We start from the raw sequence: 20,301 nt of genomic DNA, 5'->3' as shown, positions 1-20,301 counted from the left end.
GGAGGAAATTTCCTAGAATGATGCCCTTCCTCCATCATTGCCCGTGGCACGGATGACCTGGGGAGACTGTTAGGGGCTGGGGGAGGGAGGGCTGGGGGTGGGGGGGACACACCTGGCGATCCCCAGCACCCCCTCCGAGGAATTCAGAACTCGTGCCTTTATTCTCACGACTCTAAATGTTCTGACATTTGCTGAGTTGCTGGCTTGAAAGGTAATCTGCTTAATTAAGAGATTTAGTTTTATTTCATTCTTCCTAGGGTACTTACTGTTACCTTTTTAAACTGGTATTTATGGTGTTTCTCTAAATCATGCAGTATGTTTTATTCTCCGAAAATTTGCCTTCGTACAGAAGCATTTGGCTCTTTGGTAGGTAACAGCCACCGAGTGGGAGAGTTAGTTGTTGGTCAAACCCAAGACCATGAGTCTCTGGCATGATTTCATAAGATACAGGAATAGAGAGTTTGGAAGCACAGTGGGAAGGTGGGAAAATCCCCCTTAACCCCCAAATCCCTTGTTATGTGTTATGTCATGTCTTCTAGGAGGCTACCGATCCCGGATGTTTTGATGTTGAATTATTTTCGTTTTTGTTCAAAATGCTTTGCCAGTATGTTTTGTCACGTGCATTGACTTTATGTTATAAGGCAAATGAGGTAAGAGAATTGTTACTCTAAGCACTTAGAGCCGTAATGGGCCCATAGTCAGTGGTCGATAAATTTCAGCCATTCGTACTCTGTTATAAAGCAGTTGTGTCCCGTGAGTCCTGCTCGCCAAAACTGCATTAGAAATTGGTCTCGCTGGGGAAAAGAGAATTTTAGGCTCAGGAGCTAAATGGTCTTTAGGACTTTCAGTAAGAAAATAGTTTTTAAAAGATATTAGTATGTAGTTGTAGAATCTAAACATCATGGGGCCTGCTCTTATTATTAATTGCTGATAAAATTGAATCACTTTTATCAAACATATAATAAAAAACATCACCCAGTGTTGCCTGCACAGCAGCTGTTGCCCGCTGGTGCCATGGCGGCAGCGTCCTTGATAAGCACTCTGAGGTGTCTTCAGTTCTGGTGACGCATGTTCCATAGACACGCTTTAGTTAACGCACTGGGACTTGGAGAATTACTCTTGCATCGCCGTGTTATTTCAGTGGCAGGATGGTGGATGGCGTCCTGAAGCGATCGGCCCCCAGAGGGGTCCCCCCTGCCCGGAGTGCTCCTACTTGTTCCCGCCTCTTCAGCATCAGCTCTGCACGAAGCCTTTGACCGCCCCCATCAGTCAGCCTGTCCTTACCCGGGTGTGCCCTGTGTCCCTCTCCAGACGGAGGCCCTCGGAAATACGAGTCTGAGCTTCGCAATGCCTGGTCGGTGCCCAATAAACACTGAGTTAAATTCCTGTGGCTCGGGTTTTCCCAGGCTCTGTGTGCTCTATACGGAGAAGCCTTGAGTGTGTGGGTGACCTCAGGTGAAAGCTGGTCCTTGAGTGTCTGGGATGTTACCGAGCATTACCTTAAGACATTCACTGATGTGGAATCGGGCCCCTCCGTGTGACGGCAGTGGGTGTCCCGGACACGTCGCGTGGGAGTGGCTGCCGTCCCCCACGGTCACCGTCCCCAGTGTGATCAACAAAGAGCCCCGCACAGAAACTGCCCTGCAGGAGTCTCGCAGGCATAAGTGTATTTTATGGCGGCGGCAGCCAGTTCATTCTCCAGCTTAACTAACATGAATAATGAGCTCTTGTGTGAGTGAAGTACCGGTCGTTCTGTGATTAATTCCTTCTTTGTGATCCCTCCTTTCTATCTCATTTGTAAAAATTACGATTGTGCCAAACAAGCTCGTGTGGTTAATCAAGTGCCCAGCTTATTTAAAACTGCAGGGGAGTCCCATTAAGAATATTTATCTGTTAAATAATTCTTTACTTAATTGGGGAATATCTCATAATGTTTCTTGTAAAAGCAACTGTCAGGCTTATTAAAAAGGAATATAAATTGATTGGCAAAATAATTGTGTGAGGCTCTGATTGACAACTACATCAATTTTACTTGTTCAGATGGAAATATTTTTTAAAAGCTGAAAGAAACGATGGCTTGATCTTGGTATTATGCAAGGATTTTTCTAATGTTAAAATACTAGTTCTTTCTACTCTGTATTATGTCTCAAAGTAAGCAGCTGTTTATTCCCCGCAGGTTGAGGGCTCAGGTTTTATTTTACCCTTTTGTGTTTAGCTTGGGGTGCTATGGATTATTTCTGGTTATGTGTGTGTGTGCACTCATATATACGTATTAATAGTATTTGCCAGCAAGAATTGCAAAGATTGATAATTGATAATACAGTTTTGTTATTAAAAAATTAATTACAAACCTAAGGATTTATGATGAAAATTTAGGCGTTGGCTATCTTTTCAATATTAAAAGGTCAGATCAAAGCTCCATTTAATTCACTCTTGGCCACATTAGCACTGGCTGCAGATAAGTTCTGAATATCTGCGTACTTTGGCCTTGAGTCATCTGTCTTTGTGCTTCTCCTGTCTGGTTGGCAGTGGTGGCCAGGTGCTCATGTTTTCCAGCGAGGTGTACTTCCTGTCATTGGCTCGTAGCGGTCAGTGTAGCAGAGCCTGGGGATGAAGCAGAAGTCATCATTCAGACTCTGGCACCGCTGTTGACTGGCTAGCGGTCCTCGTTACCGTCAGTTCATTTCTTTCTGTCTGTCTCCTTTCCGTCCCTTACCTCACAGATAACGGTAATCAGCGGTCATTGGATCCTGCAGGATGGAGTAACTCGGAAAATGAGGGTTCGGTGGAAAGCTAAGCCTAGCGGAGTGGCTGAGGAAGTTGTGCGTGATGGGAGTGGATGTGAGGGGCAGGGTACATGGTCACTGCACAACTCCAGGGGCAGCCCTGCAGGGGTGGCCTGTGCCGCCGATCCTTCTTGTCACTTTTTTTTTTAAGATTTTATTGGGGAAGAAGAACAGGACTTTATTGGGGAACAGTGTGTATGTACTTCCAGGACTTCTTTTTTCCAAGTCAAGTTGTTGTCCTTTCAATCTTAGTTGCAGGGGGCGCAGCCCACCATCCCTTGCGGGACTCAGGAGTTGAACCAACAACCTTGTGGTTGAAAGCCCACTGGCCCATGTGGGAATCGAACCGGCAGCCTTCGGAGTTAGGAGCACGGAGCTCCAACTGCTTGAGCCACCGGGCCGGCCCCCTTGTTACTATTTTTAAACTGGGAAAAGCCATCATTTGTTGCCTGCTTGCTCGGTTCTGGGTGCTGTGCTAAGTTCCCATCTGCCTACACATATTTGCTAAGTGCCTGTGAGCCACTCTGACGGATGGATGGTCCTGGGGTTTCCCTTCTAGCAGGAGAGTCACAGACAGTTACACCTTGGGAAAGGGCTGTGAGAGAAAGAAGTGCAGGGTTTGCTGAAACATCCAGCAGGGGCCCCAGAGGATGTGGGGGGTGTGTGTGTGTGTGTGTGTGTGTGTGTGTGTGTGTGTGTGTGTGTAGGCTTCCTGGGCAGTGACCTTCAGCTGAGATCACGAGGGTGGGAGGTTGGGGGTGGGGTGAGAAGCAGTCCTAGCAGAGGTTGACACGGCAGCTTCCATGCTTCACTAATACTTATGCCTGGCGCGGAAGGAAGCATGGAGGTAACAGCGTCCAGGATGGGCATGTGTTAGAATATCGGTCTTGGTCTTAAGAACAAAGTCCTTGAGCTTGTAAGAAGATTTTAAGTAGGAGAGTAGTGAGAGGATTTATGCAGCCATGCCTACAACTTTCTACCAAGGGCTGTAGCTTTCCTTCAGAATCACTGAGCAATTGCGTTATGTAATTAGCGTTTAAGAATGTTACCACAGTGGCATACACACTTAAATGTCCCCTAATGGCAAAGATGAATAGCGTTGTAAGCTTTGTGGTACTATGCATTTCACCACGGCTGGGCTGATTTACAATTGAATGACCGTTAAAGAGCTGACAGCACTTGTGCCAAAACTCTACTGGACAGCATCATTTCCTGTGGGGGGAGAAGGGGGCGTGTCCTCCATAATGGAGTAGGAATCACTATGTCACTCATAATAATTGTGTGTGAAGTCGGTTGTGCCAGTGCCCCGAGAAGTCGTCATAGCTACGACCTGATTTCACAATGACACATCAGGAAATTAGCTGCGTGGAAATGGAATAACAATATTGACAGGGCTTAAGAGCCACAACCCAGGACAGTTTTTCAGGGTTTTTTTTTTTTTCTTCTTAAAAATAATCACACAAAGGGATATATATTTTGGAGTATTTTTTTCCCCTTAAATCTTATACTTTACCATTACAATGGATTGCTCCAGAAGCTTTGGGCTGTGAATAGTGTGTTTATATCTGTTCAGTCCCCTGCCCAGAGGTGACGCCCATGGCCAGTTTGAGTAGAACAGGAAATGGACCTGGCGTTGTTTCCCCAATATTAGATGGATCTGTGGGGATGACAAAGCTACAGACCTTCAGACCAACCGGTTTGCCTCTGCTCGTCCTCCCCACTTACCGGTCCTTTCGATGACACGTGATGAGAAGTGACTGATGGCAGTCAGAGTTTGTCTGTGGGCCAGTGTAAAGCTGGATCAATTGCACTGGACTCAAACCAGTGACCCCGTGGGCGAGACCACTGAAAATCACTCCGTCCTGCTCCAGGTGAGCTCTGGCTTCCTACTACGGAATTGCTCGTGAGTATGCTCGGTACAGCAGAGAGATTAAAAACAAGTTTCAAGGTCACATATGTTTGGGAAACCTTGTGTGGAAGTTAGACATGTTTCTTTGCTCAGAGTTGATGAGCGCTTTTAACATGCTGGGATGTGCCGTGTCCTGAGCAGGAGCTCACAGTGATGTACCCAGCCTCTCGTGCTAGCACCTGCCTGGCAAATCAGGAAGCGCACTCAGCGCCATTGGTCCAGAGGACAGAGCTTGGGACACCAGTGTTCATGGGATCCCCCAGGAACAGCTCCCCTCACAGGGCTGTCGATGGAGGCGCATCTGTATTCTTGCTCCTGATAGACTGACTGTTATGAGAGAGAGACCAGTTAAACTTTCTAAAAAGGATTTTCTTTTTTTTCACTTTGGAATATTTCACTTTACTGTGAACAGAAGAGAAATGATCATTGTACTTCTGATGGTCATTGGTGATAAATAATTAATGAAAATTCAAGTCACAGAGGGCATTTTGGTACTTTGCAGAAAGACTGTTTTAACTAACCAGACGGACTGTTTGGCATTTCCTTTTGTCATTTTTCCTTTCTTCTGCTCATACTTACCACCTAAGGTGATGCTAACATTGTCTGTTACTCTCTTCAGACTGCATTCCGGCAGACACTTTTTCCTTCAGGACATAATGTCCCTCTCTTGGGATTCTATTTCCCACAGACACAGAATGCCCTGAAGGGAAGGGACTTAGAGGTGCCAGTGATCCCCAGGGTTCGCTGGGAGGGAGCAGAGTGCGGCAATCATCATTGTGACGTCTAATTTCTATCTCTTAGGGAAAACAAACTTTTTTTTTTTTTAAATTTTGTTGGGGAATATTGGGGGACAGTGTGTTTCTCCAGGGAGTTGTCCTTCAATCTAGTTGCCGGAGACACAGCCCACCAGCCCACGCGGGAATTAAACCCCACGACCTTGTTGTTGAGACCTTGTTGAGAGCTCCGGCTCTAACCAACTGAGCCATCGGCCTCCCCCACCCCCGCAGTTTTAAATGCTAACGTTCATCAAGTGACCTCTTCAAGTCAACTGGATAGTACAGTGACAGTGACCAGAAAGGAGGGAGAGCAGGGGAGGCACTTTGAGATCAGTGATGTGTGCGCTTGCGTGCTGGCATGTGGGATGTGATCGAAATAACACGCAATATTAATATTTCATTAATAAATGAGGAGCTTGTAAATGAGCAGCAGCCCGAGATTGGAGATTAATTTTTTAAATGTTTCCTAACAAGAAAAATGAAGCCAATACCTCCCTACAATTAGGAAGCAATGAAGACCTTGCAAGAATAGCTCACCGCTGTCCAGGCGTCACCGGGATGGCTCGCTCGCCTTTTGAACCCACGTGGTCGTCTCGGAAGCCGCTCAGGGAAGGAGCAGAGAAGGACGGTGTGGGTGAGGAAGCCGCGCTCCTGCCCTCTGCCCCCCCCTCCCGCCCTATTTCATCAGTGAGAACAAAACCGTGAATGGTGACATGGTAACCACGGTGCAGACTGCCTTCCTCCTACACGGTGTCGTCTCGTTCTTTCACGGCGCGCACGGCGAGGCACTGCGTTCCCCTGGACGAGTGAGGTCAAGTGCACGGTTCAGCTCGCCCTGCCTCCCCACGCCTGGGTGGGAAGCTTTCGGTTCAACCCACCCGGGCCTCCCTCCGCCTCCTCCATGAAGCCGTTAAACACGGGGGGCGCTTAGGCCCCGGAGGCCGGGAGTTTCATCCTGGGTCCTCCTTCGTTAATCGTGTGAACCTCGCTCGGTGTGTTTCTTTGCCTCTGACCCTCCGTTTCCTGGGCCCCAAAACCGAGCTGTCAGGGTTGCGGGAGGCGAAAAGGAGGTAGGGATGCGAGATGCTGAGAGATGACATCTCTGGGTGCCGGCCCCTTCGCGCTCGTCCCTCCCTCTGCTCCCTGAATCCTGAGGTTCCCAGTGAGGGCAGCGTCCGGTGTCCAGATGCGTCCGGGGTCCGGATTCCGGTGCGGGCGGCCGGTGCCCTCGGTGGGTGCAGGCCGCCTGTCCCGGAGGCGGACGCCAGAGGGCGCCCCAGCACCGCGGCCGCCGTATTTCTGCGACCCGCCGGGGTCCTGGCTGCGGCTGATGCTGTGTGACTGGAAAGCGTGGGACTCACGGCCCATCCTCAGAGGTCAGTGAAATCAGAAGGAACCGAGGACCGCTAACCTGCGTTAACCCTTCCGGGCTATTTTAAAATCTTGTCATCGCATGGAGTGTAATGAACCACCGGGGATTTAGGTGACAGAACGCAAACTATTTTGCAGTTTGCCCTTCAGAGTGAACGTGCCTATAAAACCCTCAGGGATCTTTGGGACAAAGAACCCAGCGGCCAATGCAAAGCCTGGGTCGGGGCTTCTGCCTCTGCCGGGGGCCGTATACCCAGCAGCCTGGGCTCTGGCCCCAGGCGCCCTGAACCAGGAGGGGAAGGAGAACTTCTCACCAAACCCTGTGCTGGGAGGTCGGGGCGCCCCCCTCGGGCTGCCTTTTCTTACACCTCTGACCAGGCAGCCCGCCCTGGCCTCTTAGCACCTCAGAAGGGGGAGGAAAGGGCTGCGCCCCAACTGGAGGAATGGCCGAGACTGAGGAAGAAAGCCCAGCAGGCCAGGTGAGGGCTCTGCGTGACAGGGGACTGAACGTCACTCACTGCCCAGGAGGCAGCGTCTGACCGCAGCTGGGTCTTTGCAGCTCCCTCGTGGAGCCTGTGCTGCTAGAGCTTTCCCTTGGAAATCTCCGACAACAGTCTGAGAACGAAGAGCACCCTGGTGCAAAGCGTCTCGTCAGCCTGTGCTTTCCCCCCCCCCCCCCCCTCACCGTGAAGTGTGTTGGGAATGGAAGTGAAAGTCACCCTGTGTCTGGCTGTCGTTACCTGGTGAAGGTTCTTTCGGGCGGCATCTCCTGGTTGATGCTCAGAAGGTGGCTTCAGAGACCCCCCCAAAGCCCTTGCAGAGCATGTCCTCCCCGCTCCCTCCTGCATCTGTTATTTTATGTCCCTAAAAATGGCCACCAGTGGGCCGGCCCGGTGGCTCAGGCGGTTGGAGCTCCGTGCTCCTAACTCCGAAGGCTGCCGGTTCGATTCCCACATGGGCCAGTGGACTCTCAACCACAAGGTTGCTGGTTCAACTCCTCGAGTCCCACAAGGAATGGTGGGCTGCGCCTCCTGCAACTGGCAACAGCGGCTGGACCTGGAGCTGAGCTGCGCCCTCCACAACTAAGACTGAAAGGACAACAACTTGACTTGGAGAAAAAGCCTGGAAGTGCACGCTGTTCCCCAATAAAGTCCTGTTCCCCTTCCCCAATAAAATCTTAAAAAAAAAAAAAATTTGCATTAAAAAAAATGGCCACCAGCTTCCCTGATTCTCCATCACTAGCCATTTCTGCTCCTGGGGAGAGAGAGAGAGAGAGAGGGACAGCAGAGGTGGTGGCAGAGCAGGGAGCAAGGGGCCTATGTGTCCTGTTGGGACTGAAAGTGGGGCTGCAGGATGGAGAAGGTGTCAGTGGCTCATTGTCGGTGGGGACAGGGATGATGGAGAAGGTGTCAGGCAAGGATGTCGGGTGGCCAGGGAGCGCGCAGGGCTGATGGAGGTGGGTGTGGGAGTGGAGGGGACAAGCGGGGAGGGCGGGCACTCAGAGGTGGGGTTCAGAGTCCCAGAGTGTCCCTGCAGGGCAGTGGAGGCTGGCCAGGCCCTGGGAGACCCATGACCACCTTTTGGGGACTAAGTGGGTCTTGGGGAATTTGTGGGCGGGCGTGGTGAAGGGGACCAAGGGGTGGGGTCGAGGGGCTTGTGGTGACATGAAGGTAGGGACAGGGTTTCCCTGAGCTTGCCCTTGCTCAGGGTCCAGAACCCGCAGGGGCGGCGAGACGCAGACCGTGTTGCCCTCAGCTCTGGGCGGCTGTGGGCGCTCAGTGCCCCTCACACCGGCCGGGACCTGCCTTCAGGGGCTAGTGCATTCTGGGGGGTCAGGCTCAAGCCGGTGAGGGGCTCCATCTGGAAATGCAGTGCATGGATACTGTCACTTCTCGAAGCTCACACATGCCCACAGCACAAAGGTGACGGCCAAGCCTTCCCTGGTGCCACTCCCCTGCCTGTCAGAGCTGGCGGGGCCTGCCCGGTTTCTCCTCATCCCTCTCCTCATAACGTCAGATTTAGTGGCAAAGAGAAAACCTCTGGTAGTTTCTTGGCACCAGAGCTTCTTGAAGGTTCTCTGACTTTGTCAGGCAAGCGGAACGGTAGGGGAGAAGCCAGTCCCCCTGTGCAGCTCCGGTGCGTCCCCTGGAGCCCGGGGACCAAAAGCACAGGAGGGAGTTGGCAGGAGTGCCGGGCATCTTCAGGGTTGTAGCCCCCGGCAGTTCCCTGCTTCAGAGGGTCCCACAGCTTAAACGCGAGGAGGACGGCTGTCACCCCCAGATTGAGGCACCTTCCGCGGTGCCTGTCTGCACGGCGGGTGCTGTGAGGGAGTGCCCATCGCGCTGAGACACAGATGCTACAACTGCCCTTTTAACTTTCCTTGTAGAGTTGGCAGGAAGAGCGATCTATACCCATAATCTGAGAGAGTTTTTGGTGAGTTAGCAGGAGAATGCATTCGGTTTATCTAGAGGTAATTTCACGCAGGAGACATCGGTCTGCTCCAAGCTACTGGGTTAATTATAACAAGTTGGTAAGTGAATTCGGTTGTCTATGGCAAACATTGTTCAGAATGCCCAGAGGACAGGTGATTTTCTGTAACAAACAGTCTTACACATTTAACTTCCTATAGCAAACACTTAAGGGAATCGTGAGTTAATCTAGACATAAGCTGATACTGTGTTTCCCCGAAAATAAGACCGGGTCTTATATTAAGGTTTGCTCCGAAAGACGCATTAGGGCTTATGTTCAGGGGATGTCCTCCTGAAAAATCATGCGAGGGCTTATTTTCAGGGGAACTCGGTAGGTAGGTAGTGAGGACAAATCCTGTGAAGATGGAAGCCACACGTCCTAGAGTCCGTGATGATATGAATCCAACGCAGACGAGCCTCAGTTTGACCTGAAAGGAAACTGTCCCCTTGGCAGGGAGTGTTTTCTTCCTGCTGCTGTGCACGTTGCTGCAGCGTGACCCAACCACAGGCCGGCGGCACCCGAGGACGTTTCCAGCATAACGCAGAGGCCACAGTTTCATCAGTGCCTTTTCCCAGCATGCACACTAGTTGAAGAAGAGCAAATCAAACTCAAATTAAGCAGAAGAAAGGGGACAATAAAGATAACGGAAATCAATGAAAGAGGCAGCGAACAGTGGAGAAAATCAATGACACCAAAAGCTGGTTCTTGGAGATCAACCCGACGGATGCCCGTCTAGCGAGACTGATTGGGAAGTGAAGAAGTGAGGCCCAAAGCACCCACATCCGGAACGAGAGAAGCACAGCCGACCATTCAGTGCGCAGTACAAGGTAAGAGCCCGTTATTAACAATTTACGCTAAAAAATCCCACAATTTAGATAAAATGGGTAAACTCCTTAAAAGACAAACTATCAAAACTCACCCAGGAAAAAGGATATAACTGAATGTCCCTGCATCTATTTATTTATTTATTTATTTATTTATTTATTTATTTATTTATTTTGGCTTGTAAATAACAAATTTATTTCTTACAGTTCTGGAGGCTGGCAAGTCCAAAATCAAGGTGCCAGCAGATTCAGTGTCTGGAAGGCCCCCTTCCCGGTTCATAGACAGCCATCATTTTGCTGTGTCCTCACATGGTGGAAAAGGCTGTCCCTGCATCTATTTTAAAAAAAATCAAGTTTATAATTAAAAACCTTCACATAAAACTACAGCCTTGTTGGTGAATTCTACCAAAACTTAAGGAAGACACATTACCAATTGTACACAAACGTCCAGAGCTGAAGAGGACAGAATCCTTTGCAGTTCGTTCTCTTAGGCCAGCATTACATGGATGCCCACACCAGAGAAAGATAATACAAGAAAATAAAACCGTAGACCAATCTCCATCATGAACTTCGATGCACGTATTCATAACGAAATCTTACAGTCTGAATCCAAACATGTATAAATACATCATGACCGGGGCGGGTGGGTCGATCCCAGAATCTGAGGGGGATTTGACATTCAAAAATCAGTGCAATTCACTGGATTTGCAAATGGAAGAAGCAAAGCTGTGTGATCACCTCAACAATTGGGGAAAGAGCATTTCACAAAACCCCGCCTCCCCATCCTGCGGTTGCTTCACCTTAACCCCCAGGGGCCCTCCCCACAGGCGAGCATCCCTTGCATTTTTCCTGTACATTATACAGGCCAGTTGCTGGAGGATTTCCTCCGAGGGAGAGGTGGTGGTCATCGTGTGGTTTTGTAGGGGGCTGTGGAGGTGGCCGCCCGGGCGCCTGCAGGGAGGAGCCCCTGCCCAGCGATACCCGAGCAAAGACCTGCCCGGGGTGGGCAGTCAGCATGCAGCTCACACGGTCCATGCAGGCTGAGGGCACAGGCGTGGCAAAGGGCCTGGTGGGATAGTTACCGGTGGCTTTGAGAAACACCAAGGTGACCAGCGTGGCTGGAGTGAAGTGCATGAGCAGGGCAGGGTGAGGGGAGGGCAGAGAGGAGAAGGGGGGCCAGAGTGGGCGGGCGTTTCAGGCCAGAGTTGGGGATTTCAGCTGTTTCCCAGTGGTTTAGGAAGCGACTGGAAGGCTTTGATCAGAAGATTGCAAAGGGTCACTCTGACTGGTGGAGGCTGAAGAGAGGCTTCAGGGAGGCAAGGGACCAGCCGGGGGTGGGGGTGGGGGTGGGGGTGGGGCTACTGCAGGATCCAGGTGGGAGAGGATGGCGGCTTCCGTGAGCTCAGCAGCTGCACAGGTGGTGAGACGGGTGTTTCCTGCTTAGCGTTCTTCCTGGAGCCCCACAGCACACGGCAACACACAAAGCTCCCAGAAGCCTGCTCTGCGTTAACTGAGCATTTCTCAAATGTACCCCCCGACCAACATTCTGCAAAACGAATTTCAGAAAACTACTCATCACTCTGTTCCATGCAATTTCAGACAGTAATGTCACCGGGGGAGGCAGGGGGCTGGGAGGTCTCCTGCGATGCTTCTTCACCAAGCTGGCGACCCGTGCACCCCGTGGGTATCACTGTGGGCCGTTTGCTACATACAGCGGGGCCTGCTTGACAAGTCAAGATAGATATATTCTGTCTGCAGATGGCGCAGCCCCTTTCCTGCGATCTATCTGGGGAGAAGGACGCAAAGAATCCACGAAGGGCTCAGTGTACACTGGTCAGTAGTAAGTATTGAGGGGACAAGGTGGGGCGTCCTCCTCCTGAGCTCCTCGCCCCACCCCTCAGTACCCCCAGGGCAGCGGGAGGAAAGGGCAGCACGAGGGGGAGGAGCCTGGCCAGGCAGAGACCTGCCCACCTCCCCTCCCTCCCACATCGCTGGGCTGGCTCCGGTATCCCCGTCTAGGAGGCCCAGAGCTGGCCGGCCGTTCCCGGCAGCGGAGGAGGCGACCCCACTGCAGACTTGCGCTGGGCAGCGCTGGAGAGTCTGGTTTGAGAGCTCAGGGGCCCAGAAAAGCCAGAGCCACTCTCAGCGCCCTCAGGGCGTGGGGAGACGGTTGTTTCTGACACAGGTGGAGATGGGGCCTCCTGAACTTTGCCAGAGGCCATCCTTTCTGGTGTCTGCAGTCATGTCACCTTTCACTGTGGCCTTAGGACCCTGACAGCCGTCCCACAGAGCACCCCAGGAAGCAAACCTCACTGCTGGTGTCTCTGGTGATGCAGCCCCCTCGTCTGTGGACACACGAGGCTGTCCCAGGCCTCCTGTGCTTTGATTGACTGTCACCAGCTTGTGTGCCCAGCTTACTTCCAATCTCCAGCCATTCTAGGGGTGGTGAATCACATCCTTCTGTCATCGGGCTGTCTGCCCTTGATCCATGGCTGGGGGTCCTCCTGGAAGTGACATAAGTCAGCCATTGATCACGGCAACTCGTCAGTGGATTGCCACGGGGGGTTGATGTGTGGCAGCCTTCCCTCAGCAGGTGCTCGGCACGCTGGGAGAACAAATGGCTGGCGGTCGAACGAGGAGCACTGAGACCAAGTCACACCCAAGACCCCAGCCAGGACGACTCACATGAGGGGAAGAAAGGACGAGCTGCCATTGGGATGACGGAAAAGGCAGAGCGCTGGTTCTTAGCATGGCTCTCAGCCGCCCTCCCAGACTCATTTCTTTACAGGGTCTCTGTTGTATCAGGGGACTCAGAACTAAGGTTTGCACTTAGCGTGAATAGATTTCGGAGGTCTAGGTTTCCTGGTGAAATTATTTCACTCCCATCTTCATCGAGTAGATTTTGTCATCTTACCCTTATTTGAATGCTTTCCATTGGGTTCAATGTCTTTTGTTAAAAGGCACCTCAAACACTTTGGGAGGTGTAGGTACCAATGCACAGACACTCTGATCTGTTCATTCACTGCCCCAAACATGCCTTTCTCTCTTTGCCCCTGTCTTTATACGCTCACCCCCGTCTTCTCTCACATTACGTCCTCCCATTTTCCTCACTTTTTGTCTTGTGCCACGGACCCCCTCTTCCAAGGTGGGTTGGAGTGACTGGGCTGCCTCTCACACCTGAGGCTCTCCAACCTGCTCATTTGATCCACAGACGCATGCTGATTTTAACTCTCCCTAAGGGTATGCATGTCTGAGCTGAGTTATAACTTCCTGGAGAAACATTGTTGCGCTGATAGATGTGTATGCAAATATAGCTGAGACTCATTATTCAGGTTAATTGGGGGTAAAGCCAGAAGGAATCTGTGCGGTCTGAGTTACAGCATTCGTCTAAACACTTGTATCACCTTCAAGTTTACACAAAGCACTACTGAGATCAACAAAGTATCATCTACTCACCCTGCAAACTCCAATAAATGAACGGGATCGTTAACGATGACATGTATGTGAGTTTGGCTTATTGGACATTAACCGTTCCTTCTGTGTATCTCCAAATGGTTTGTTCTATTAAATTAGGTTACACGCACACCCTGCAATCTTGCTCACACTATTTCTTGGCAAACTTGTTTCTTTTATATTTATTTATACCACACTTCTAACTTTCAGAAAACTCAGAGCTAAGTTTTATATTTAACAATTAATTTTAGGATTTTAGCATCCCAGACGAAGACCCATGGATACAGATCCCCAGTGAATAGGGTCTGATAAATGAAGGTCTGGTTTTCTAGGTCTGGCTCTGGGAAAAGAAGCCCAGGGTGGGAGGTCAGGCATTTGGCTTCTGGTTGTATCCTGCCATCACTGAGCCGGGCTGAATCCTCCTTCCTACACGGAGCAGTTCTCAGGACCACTGAGCTCCTTCCGGGTGCAGGAGTGGGAACCCAAACCCCGAGGAGCCTCTGGGATCGCACAAACCTGACATAAGGCTGATCTCAGGGCTGGCTCTGCCCCAGTGGATATCCTCGTTCTGGATGGTGTAACTGTAGCCCTACCAAGGGAAAAAGCATTGGTGGTCTTAATGAAATACACTTATCTTGTTCTCCCTGGTCTCTTCCAGCAAGTTGGAGGGAAACAAATTGCTGAACCTCCTGCGTGGTTGAAAGGCTGTCAGAGGCGCCTGCTGCAAGCACTTTAGGCTCCGGCGCGGAAGCATGGCTCGGGGAGGGGAGGGCCGTCATCGGACAAAGTCACACACCAGCCACCTTATTTCCAAACTGCCTTCTGAACAGGGGGAGCTGTGCAGGCCTCCTGGCCTGTGGTTGAAATGAAATAGAAACAATTGAACAGTAACTACAAATTACTGACTGTCGGGGAGCTCCTGGGGCATGGATTCCAGCCCAAGAAGAATACGATGTCATCCTCTGTGACTTATCTGGGATTATACTTCACCGCTGATTGAAGTTCACCGGGGGTGGGTGTGTGTGGGGGGTGCCCTTGAATTTAAAGAGCTCTTGGACTGGCAGATTCTAGGAACGGTCGCTTTGCTGAGGGAAGGTGAGGACCTCTTGCGGCAGATCTCTGGTGCTGTTCATTGTAAACGATGCTGTCGAAATTGCACGTTGCTGCTTTATTTAGAATTCCAAAAACCCATGTGATCTAACAAAGTGCCTATATAGCCCAGGGTGACCAGTCTGTCTAAATGACACATGCCATAAAGTCAGCTGTAACTGGCGTTGACCATTGGCTGTCTCCTTATGGGGAGAGCAGATGCCTCAAAGAGCTGGGCAGAGACAGCGTCGCCCTCCGTTTCTAGCATCGGAGATGCTGGCTTAATGAATTTGAGTACAGTTGCATTTGAATGCAAATGTCAAATAAATAATTGCTTTGCTGCAGCCACAGTTGAGCAAGCTGAGAATATCTTTCTACTAAGTACACGGATAAGATGAATGTTTTAAAGGAGAAGTTTGACATGTTATCAATTATTTTATGGAGAAGAGTTAACCAAAAAAAAAATGCTTATTATAGCAATTTCCTCTTCTCCAATCACACAGTAAGAGATCATTGCTCATCTGACTTGCAAAGCGTGGTGACCTCTCCTGTGGGTGGAGTAAAGAATGTCCTCATATTGTACACAGTTTCTCTGGCAAAATGTTACTCCTAAGCTCGGTGTGTGTTAGCTGAGGAATAAAGACCTTACCTTGTGTGATATGTGTGTCTTCTCTTTCTCCCCCACACTATGCCATCTTCTAGGCAAATTTACTTTCTATTTTCCTAATGTGTCTTTAACTTAACTACCTGCATGTAGTCACACAGCCCAGGGGGCGAGGCCCTCCCTCTGAGTGGTGGGGACATGCCATCACTCCTCAGGGTGGCACTTGGCTAGACTCAGCCCCCAAGAAGATCAGCCCTGTCCATCCTGGGAGCTGGATGGCATTCTTGTTGCCTGGTGCAGGTCCAGGTTACCCACTGCCTGTGACCACCCAGAGACCACCTGGTAGGAGCTACAAGTGACCCATGGTTGGTTGCTGCTTGTGCTGGAGTTGGAAACACATGGGAGAGGCCACGCGGCGAACCGAGGATGGCTGCCACCAGCTGGGCCGGGGGTAGCTCCACAAAAAGCCAGAACACCCCGGGGCCTGCTGCCACCTGCCTGCTCCTGTAAGGTTCAATCACTGACAAAGCCTCGTGTGGTACCCAAGTTGGGTGAGGCAGGGTGTCAGGGAATCACTAGAGTGGGAAGAGTTGTGGTCACCAGGTTAATGTAGATTCTGGTTTGGGGCCCGTGCTGAGCCTGGAGCTACTCAGCAAAAGTGTCAGAGCACACTGAGGCCAGCTGCTGCCCACCTGGGGCCTGTGGACGCTGATAGTTTTCCCAGAAAGAGTGCAAGGGGCTGGCTGCTCATGGAGAAAGCGCCTCCAGCTGTGTGAAAGTGGGGTGGGGCGGGGTCCCAGCTGAGTCAGATGGGCGGAGCCCCGGAGCTCACCAGGCCAATCAGGTTCAGATTTGGCCTTAAGCGTAGGGGGCGGGCTCAACACAGAAAGGGTGCCTACCGGCTATACCGGGCAGGTCTCCTCACAGGGAAAACAGCGACTGCCTCGCCCTGTGGCCACACGCCTCAGTCTGCTCCCCGTATGCCTCCGATGTCCCCCTGAGTCACCGTCCCTCCGCTGGAGCCCAAGGTAAGTGCCTGCGAGCGAGTGAGTCTGTGCGCGGGCCCTTTAAGAGGACGCCTGGGTTTCCCGCCACCTTCTGTCTCACCTGGTCAGTCAGAATCCCGTTTTTCACAGGCAGGTGTTGTGGGGGCTCCTCTTCCCGGCACCAGTGCTCCTGGCTGGGGAGCCTGCTGTGGGGGGCTGGGCTCCCTCACTCCTCTGGGGGAAACTCCACGGCCGAGGTAGCCCTCCTGGTTTTCAACCGCCCGCCACACAGGTGTGGGGCCGCTCTGCGTCTCCGCCCCTCCTACCAGTCTTGACGCGGCTTCTTTATATCCTGAGTTATAGAACTTCTTTTCAGCCGGACTTCAGATGTTCTCCAGGTCGATGGTTCCATAATTTAGTTGTAATTTTGATGTGTTCATGGAATGAGGCAAGCACAGCGTTTGTTTATTCTCCCATGTTGGGTCTCCTCCGAGCATGTTATTTCTTTCCTGGGAAATAATATAGTTACTTGGAGGAAGAGTCCGAGTGCCATGTGTAAAAGCTCTGATTACTGAACGCATGTGGGAGAGCAGCTCACGTGTTCAAATACTGGGCACTGACTGATGGTGACCGACGTGCATTGAGAATTTTCTGTGTTTCAGCACTTGGCTGAGTAATTCCCGTTTCATCCCCACACCCACCTAGTGAGTTAGGCACCACTGTTATTCCCATTCTGTAGGATTTAAGTGGATTTCCGAAGGTTACAGACATAATAAATGGCAGAGCTGGGATCAGTCCTAGATTTGACCTGACTCGCTCTCCAAGTTATACCTTGTTTTCAGTCTAGTTCGGTTTAATTAAGGAACTATAAGGAGAGGACCACATTTTTCCTCCCACTGGATCAATAAATCGTACAGTCTGTGAGAAAATGTGGCGTATTTATGCAACATTCATTTGTCCATTTTTCAAGAAACATTTACTCAATGAGCGTGAGCTCTGGCCTTGGGTCAGGCAGAGAGGATGAGAATTACTGTCTGTCCTCGGGTACCTTCTGGGGGCACCGTCCACATGTGTACAGATGTCTGCAGTAGAGGCCAGGTTCTAATGAACTTGGAAAATCATCATTTTGGTCACATCTTTCTGAAGCACCACGACCTAAGCCAAGTTTCCCCAGAGTTGTCCTCAGCAGCGCCAGCTAACCAGTTTCCCTCTGGACTCTAAGTACAGCATCTCCTTCCCATTGCTGAGACTGGGCAGCCATGATGGTTACGTGTGTTTCCTAAAGCAGAGGCATTTAAGGCTGCCTGAAGTTTTTTATGCCTAAATAGTCCACACAGGGACGCTTTTTCCCTCTAAGAGAAGGTTCCACTCAGAGCCCTCTGTCCTTAAGTTGAGGCCAGACAGAACGATTCCCTCAGGCTTTCATCATGGGGTTTAAAACAGATCTTCACCTTCTTGAAACACTAGAACCACTGGCGAGCTCCCCTCTCAGGGTGGGAAAAGGAGGCCTGACTGCGTTCCCTGCTTCTCTGCTGGTCTTGACGAATGTTACATTCTGTTTAGAGCTTTCTTATCAAGGCTTATCCTTGCCTAGTGCTAGGAGGAATCTTGCTGCTCACGTTTCTTGAGCAGCTGTCATGTAGAACCGGGGCCTTGTGGTTAGATGAAACACCAGACAGGAGAGGAAAATCACGGCTGCAGAACAGCTGGGCCTGAACGAGGTGGTCCCCGCTCGCCCATCAGGTGTGGTTTCTCTGCTCCCCTGGGACCTGTGTGGGTGGTAAAGGTGTTTGTAGGCTTGGTGGTGAAGATGACGGGTGCTGGAGAGAGGAGCCTTCCTTTCCATTCTGGCAGCTTAGCTATTTTTTGTAACGTGAATTGATCTTGATGTCTCCTCCCCTGGATGAGTGAGTGGATGGTGAATAGTGATGTCACCATCCGTGAACAGATCTGAGCTGCTACTTCTGTTTGAAATGGTGCTGTGTTTGGTCGTGGCCTGAAGCTTTGAAGCGTGGCTGGGCGCCTCCTGGAGTGGGATGGGGTTGGGGGGTGTTGAAGAAAATAGCCACTAGCCGGCTCTCGGCACCAAGCTCCTGCCCTGTGAGTTATTTCTCTTAAACGAAGAAAACCAACTTCCTGATCAGGCAGGTATTTCCCAGACATACTTACACCATCTAGGTTGGTTCTTTGCAGCTGCTAGGAGGACATTGGCACGTGGACAGCTGTTCCTGATGCCGTGCTTCCTGCTCCTGGCGAAGTTGGCCTGAGCCTTCCTGCTGAGTTAGCTGCAGCTGGGACGGCTTAAGGGGGTTTGCGTCCTCTGAATCCTTGAGTTGGTCAGGGTATCAGTTTCCGAGGGTGGCCGTGGCAAAGGACCTCACACCGGGTGGTTTACAGCAGCAGACTGGAGACTGGAAGTTTCTCCCAGCTCTGGAGACCGGAAGGTTGAGGTCAAGGTATTTGCAGGGCCATGCTCTCAGGTGACTCGAGGGGAGGTCCTTCCTGGCCCCTTCCAGCTTGTGGCATGGCCGTCATCCTTGGTGCTCCTTCTATTGTAAACGCTTCCCTCCAGTCTGTCTCCGTTGTCACATGGCCTTCTTCCCTACGAGCATGCGTTTGTCTCCAAATCTCTCTTTCCGTAGGAGGTCACCACTCACTGGAATTAGGGCTCACCCTAACCCAGTTGGACCTCTTCTTTCCTTGATGACAGGTGCAAAGCCCCTTCAGCACGCAAGGTGACATACGCGTGAGTTCTGGGGATTGGGAGGTGGACCTCGCGGCCGGGCGTGTGGTTCTGCTTATGGCACCATCTAATTCCGTGTGCAGAACTTCCTAAGAGCCTGACCTTTCGTAGACATTGCATATGTGGTTCTGAATTGAACTGGAATTTATGTAGATCCCTTGCTCTCACGTGCCCTTCAGGAGGAGGACAGTTTGGTAGCAGCACGTGACCTCTGTGTGGGAAACAGCTGGGTGCAGGGGCCAGGTGGGTCTGGCCCATGGCAGCGAGGTGGGAGCTGAGACTCCTACTGGAACACTGATGGAGGGCTTGCGGGCAAAACCCCAAGAATAGGCACAAAGCAGGGGTACGGCAGCTAAGGCAGCAACGCAGAACAAATGAGGGCAGGAGGCCAGAGCCGCGCAGGGTCTGCAGAGATTCGTAATAATAGCAGTAATAACAATCCCTGACAAAGGAGTCGTGCTGGGCAAGTGCTGTGCTAGCTGCTGAACTATCATATGTAACGCTCAGAAGAACTTTCCAAGGTTGGCATTTTCATATCCCCCTTGTACAGGTGAGGAGACTGAGGCACATAGCAGTGAAAGAACTTTGCCAAAGATGAGGTGCTGGCAAGTGATGGCGTCAGGACTTGAAGGGAGGTCAGTTCAGCTCGAGAGTCCGTAAGACCAGCCCCTGTTTACATGTCTCAGGCGGGTTTCTGGTGCCCCAAATCTTTGGGGCACCTGCAGCTTTTCCCATAGGCTGGGCCCTCCCAAAAGCAAGCCTTAGGGGACTGAACCCAAGATGCTGGTTTTATTTGCACTGAATTCTAGACAATTGGGAATAACTTGGTTGCATCATAACAATCAATTCTTTCATTATTGTTGTTGTTGCTATTTTCCTTTGACAAAATGTCTTTGATGGTGTTTTTTTCCCGTGTAAGTGACATACAGCTCTGTGTAAGTTTAAGGTGTACAGCATAATGACGTGATATACGTGTATTGTGACATGCTCGCCACAACGTTTAGTTAACATCCATCTCATTATAGTTGTGGAATTTTTTTCCCCTGTAGTGTTATTTGCAGCTCTGACAAATCGATGGCTTCTAAATTAAGTCCAGTTTTTGTTTGCATCACAACAATCAGTGCTTTTATTATTATTATTTTTGTTGTTGTTATTTTCCATTTGCAAACCATCTCTGCCGTGTTATTTGCAGCTGTGATAAATCAATGGCTTCTAAATTCAGTCCAGTCCTGGCTGGATGTTATGAATTCTGCTGACGCTCCCTGTTGGATTTGGGCAAAAGCACCCAGCT

The sequence above is a fragment of the Rhinolophus ferrumequinum genome, chromosome 26 (genome assembly GCF_004115265.2).
Source record: "Rhinolophus ferrumequinum isolate MPI-CBG mRhiFer1 chromosome 26, mRhiFer1_v1.p, whole genome shotgun sequence".
NCBI classification, from domain to species: Eukaryota; Metazoa; Chordata; class Mammalia; order Chiroptera; family Rhinolophidae; genus Rhinolophus; species Rhinolophus ferrumequinum.
This window is presented reverse-complemented; position numbering follows the sequence as displayed.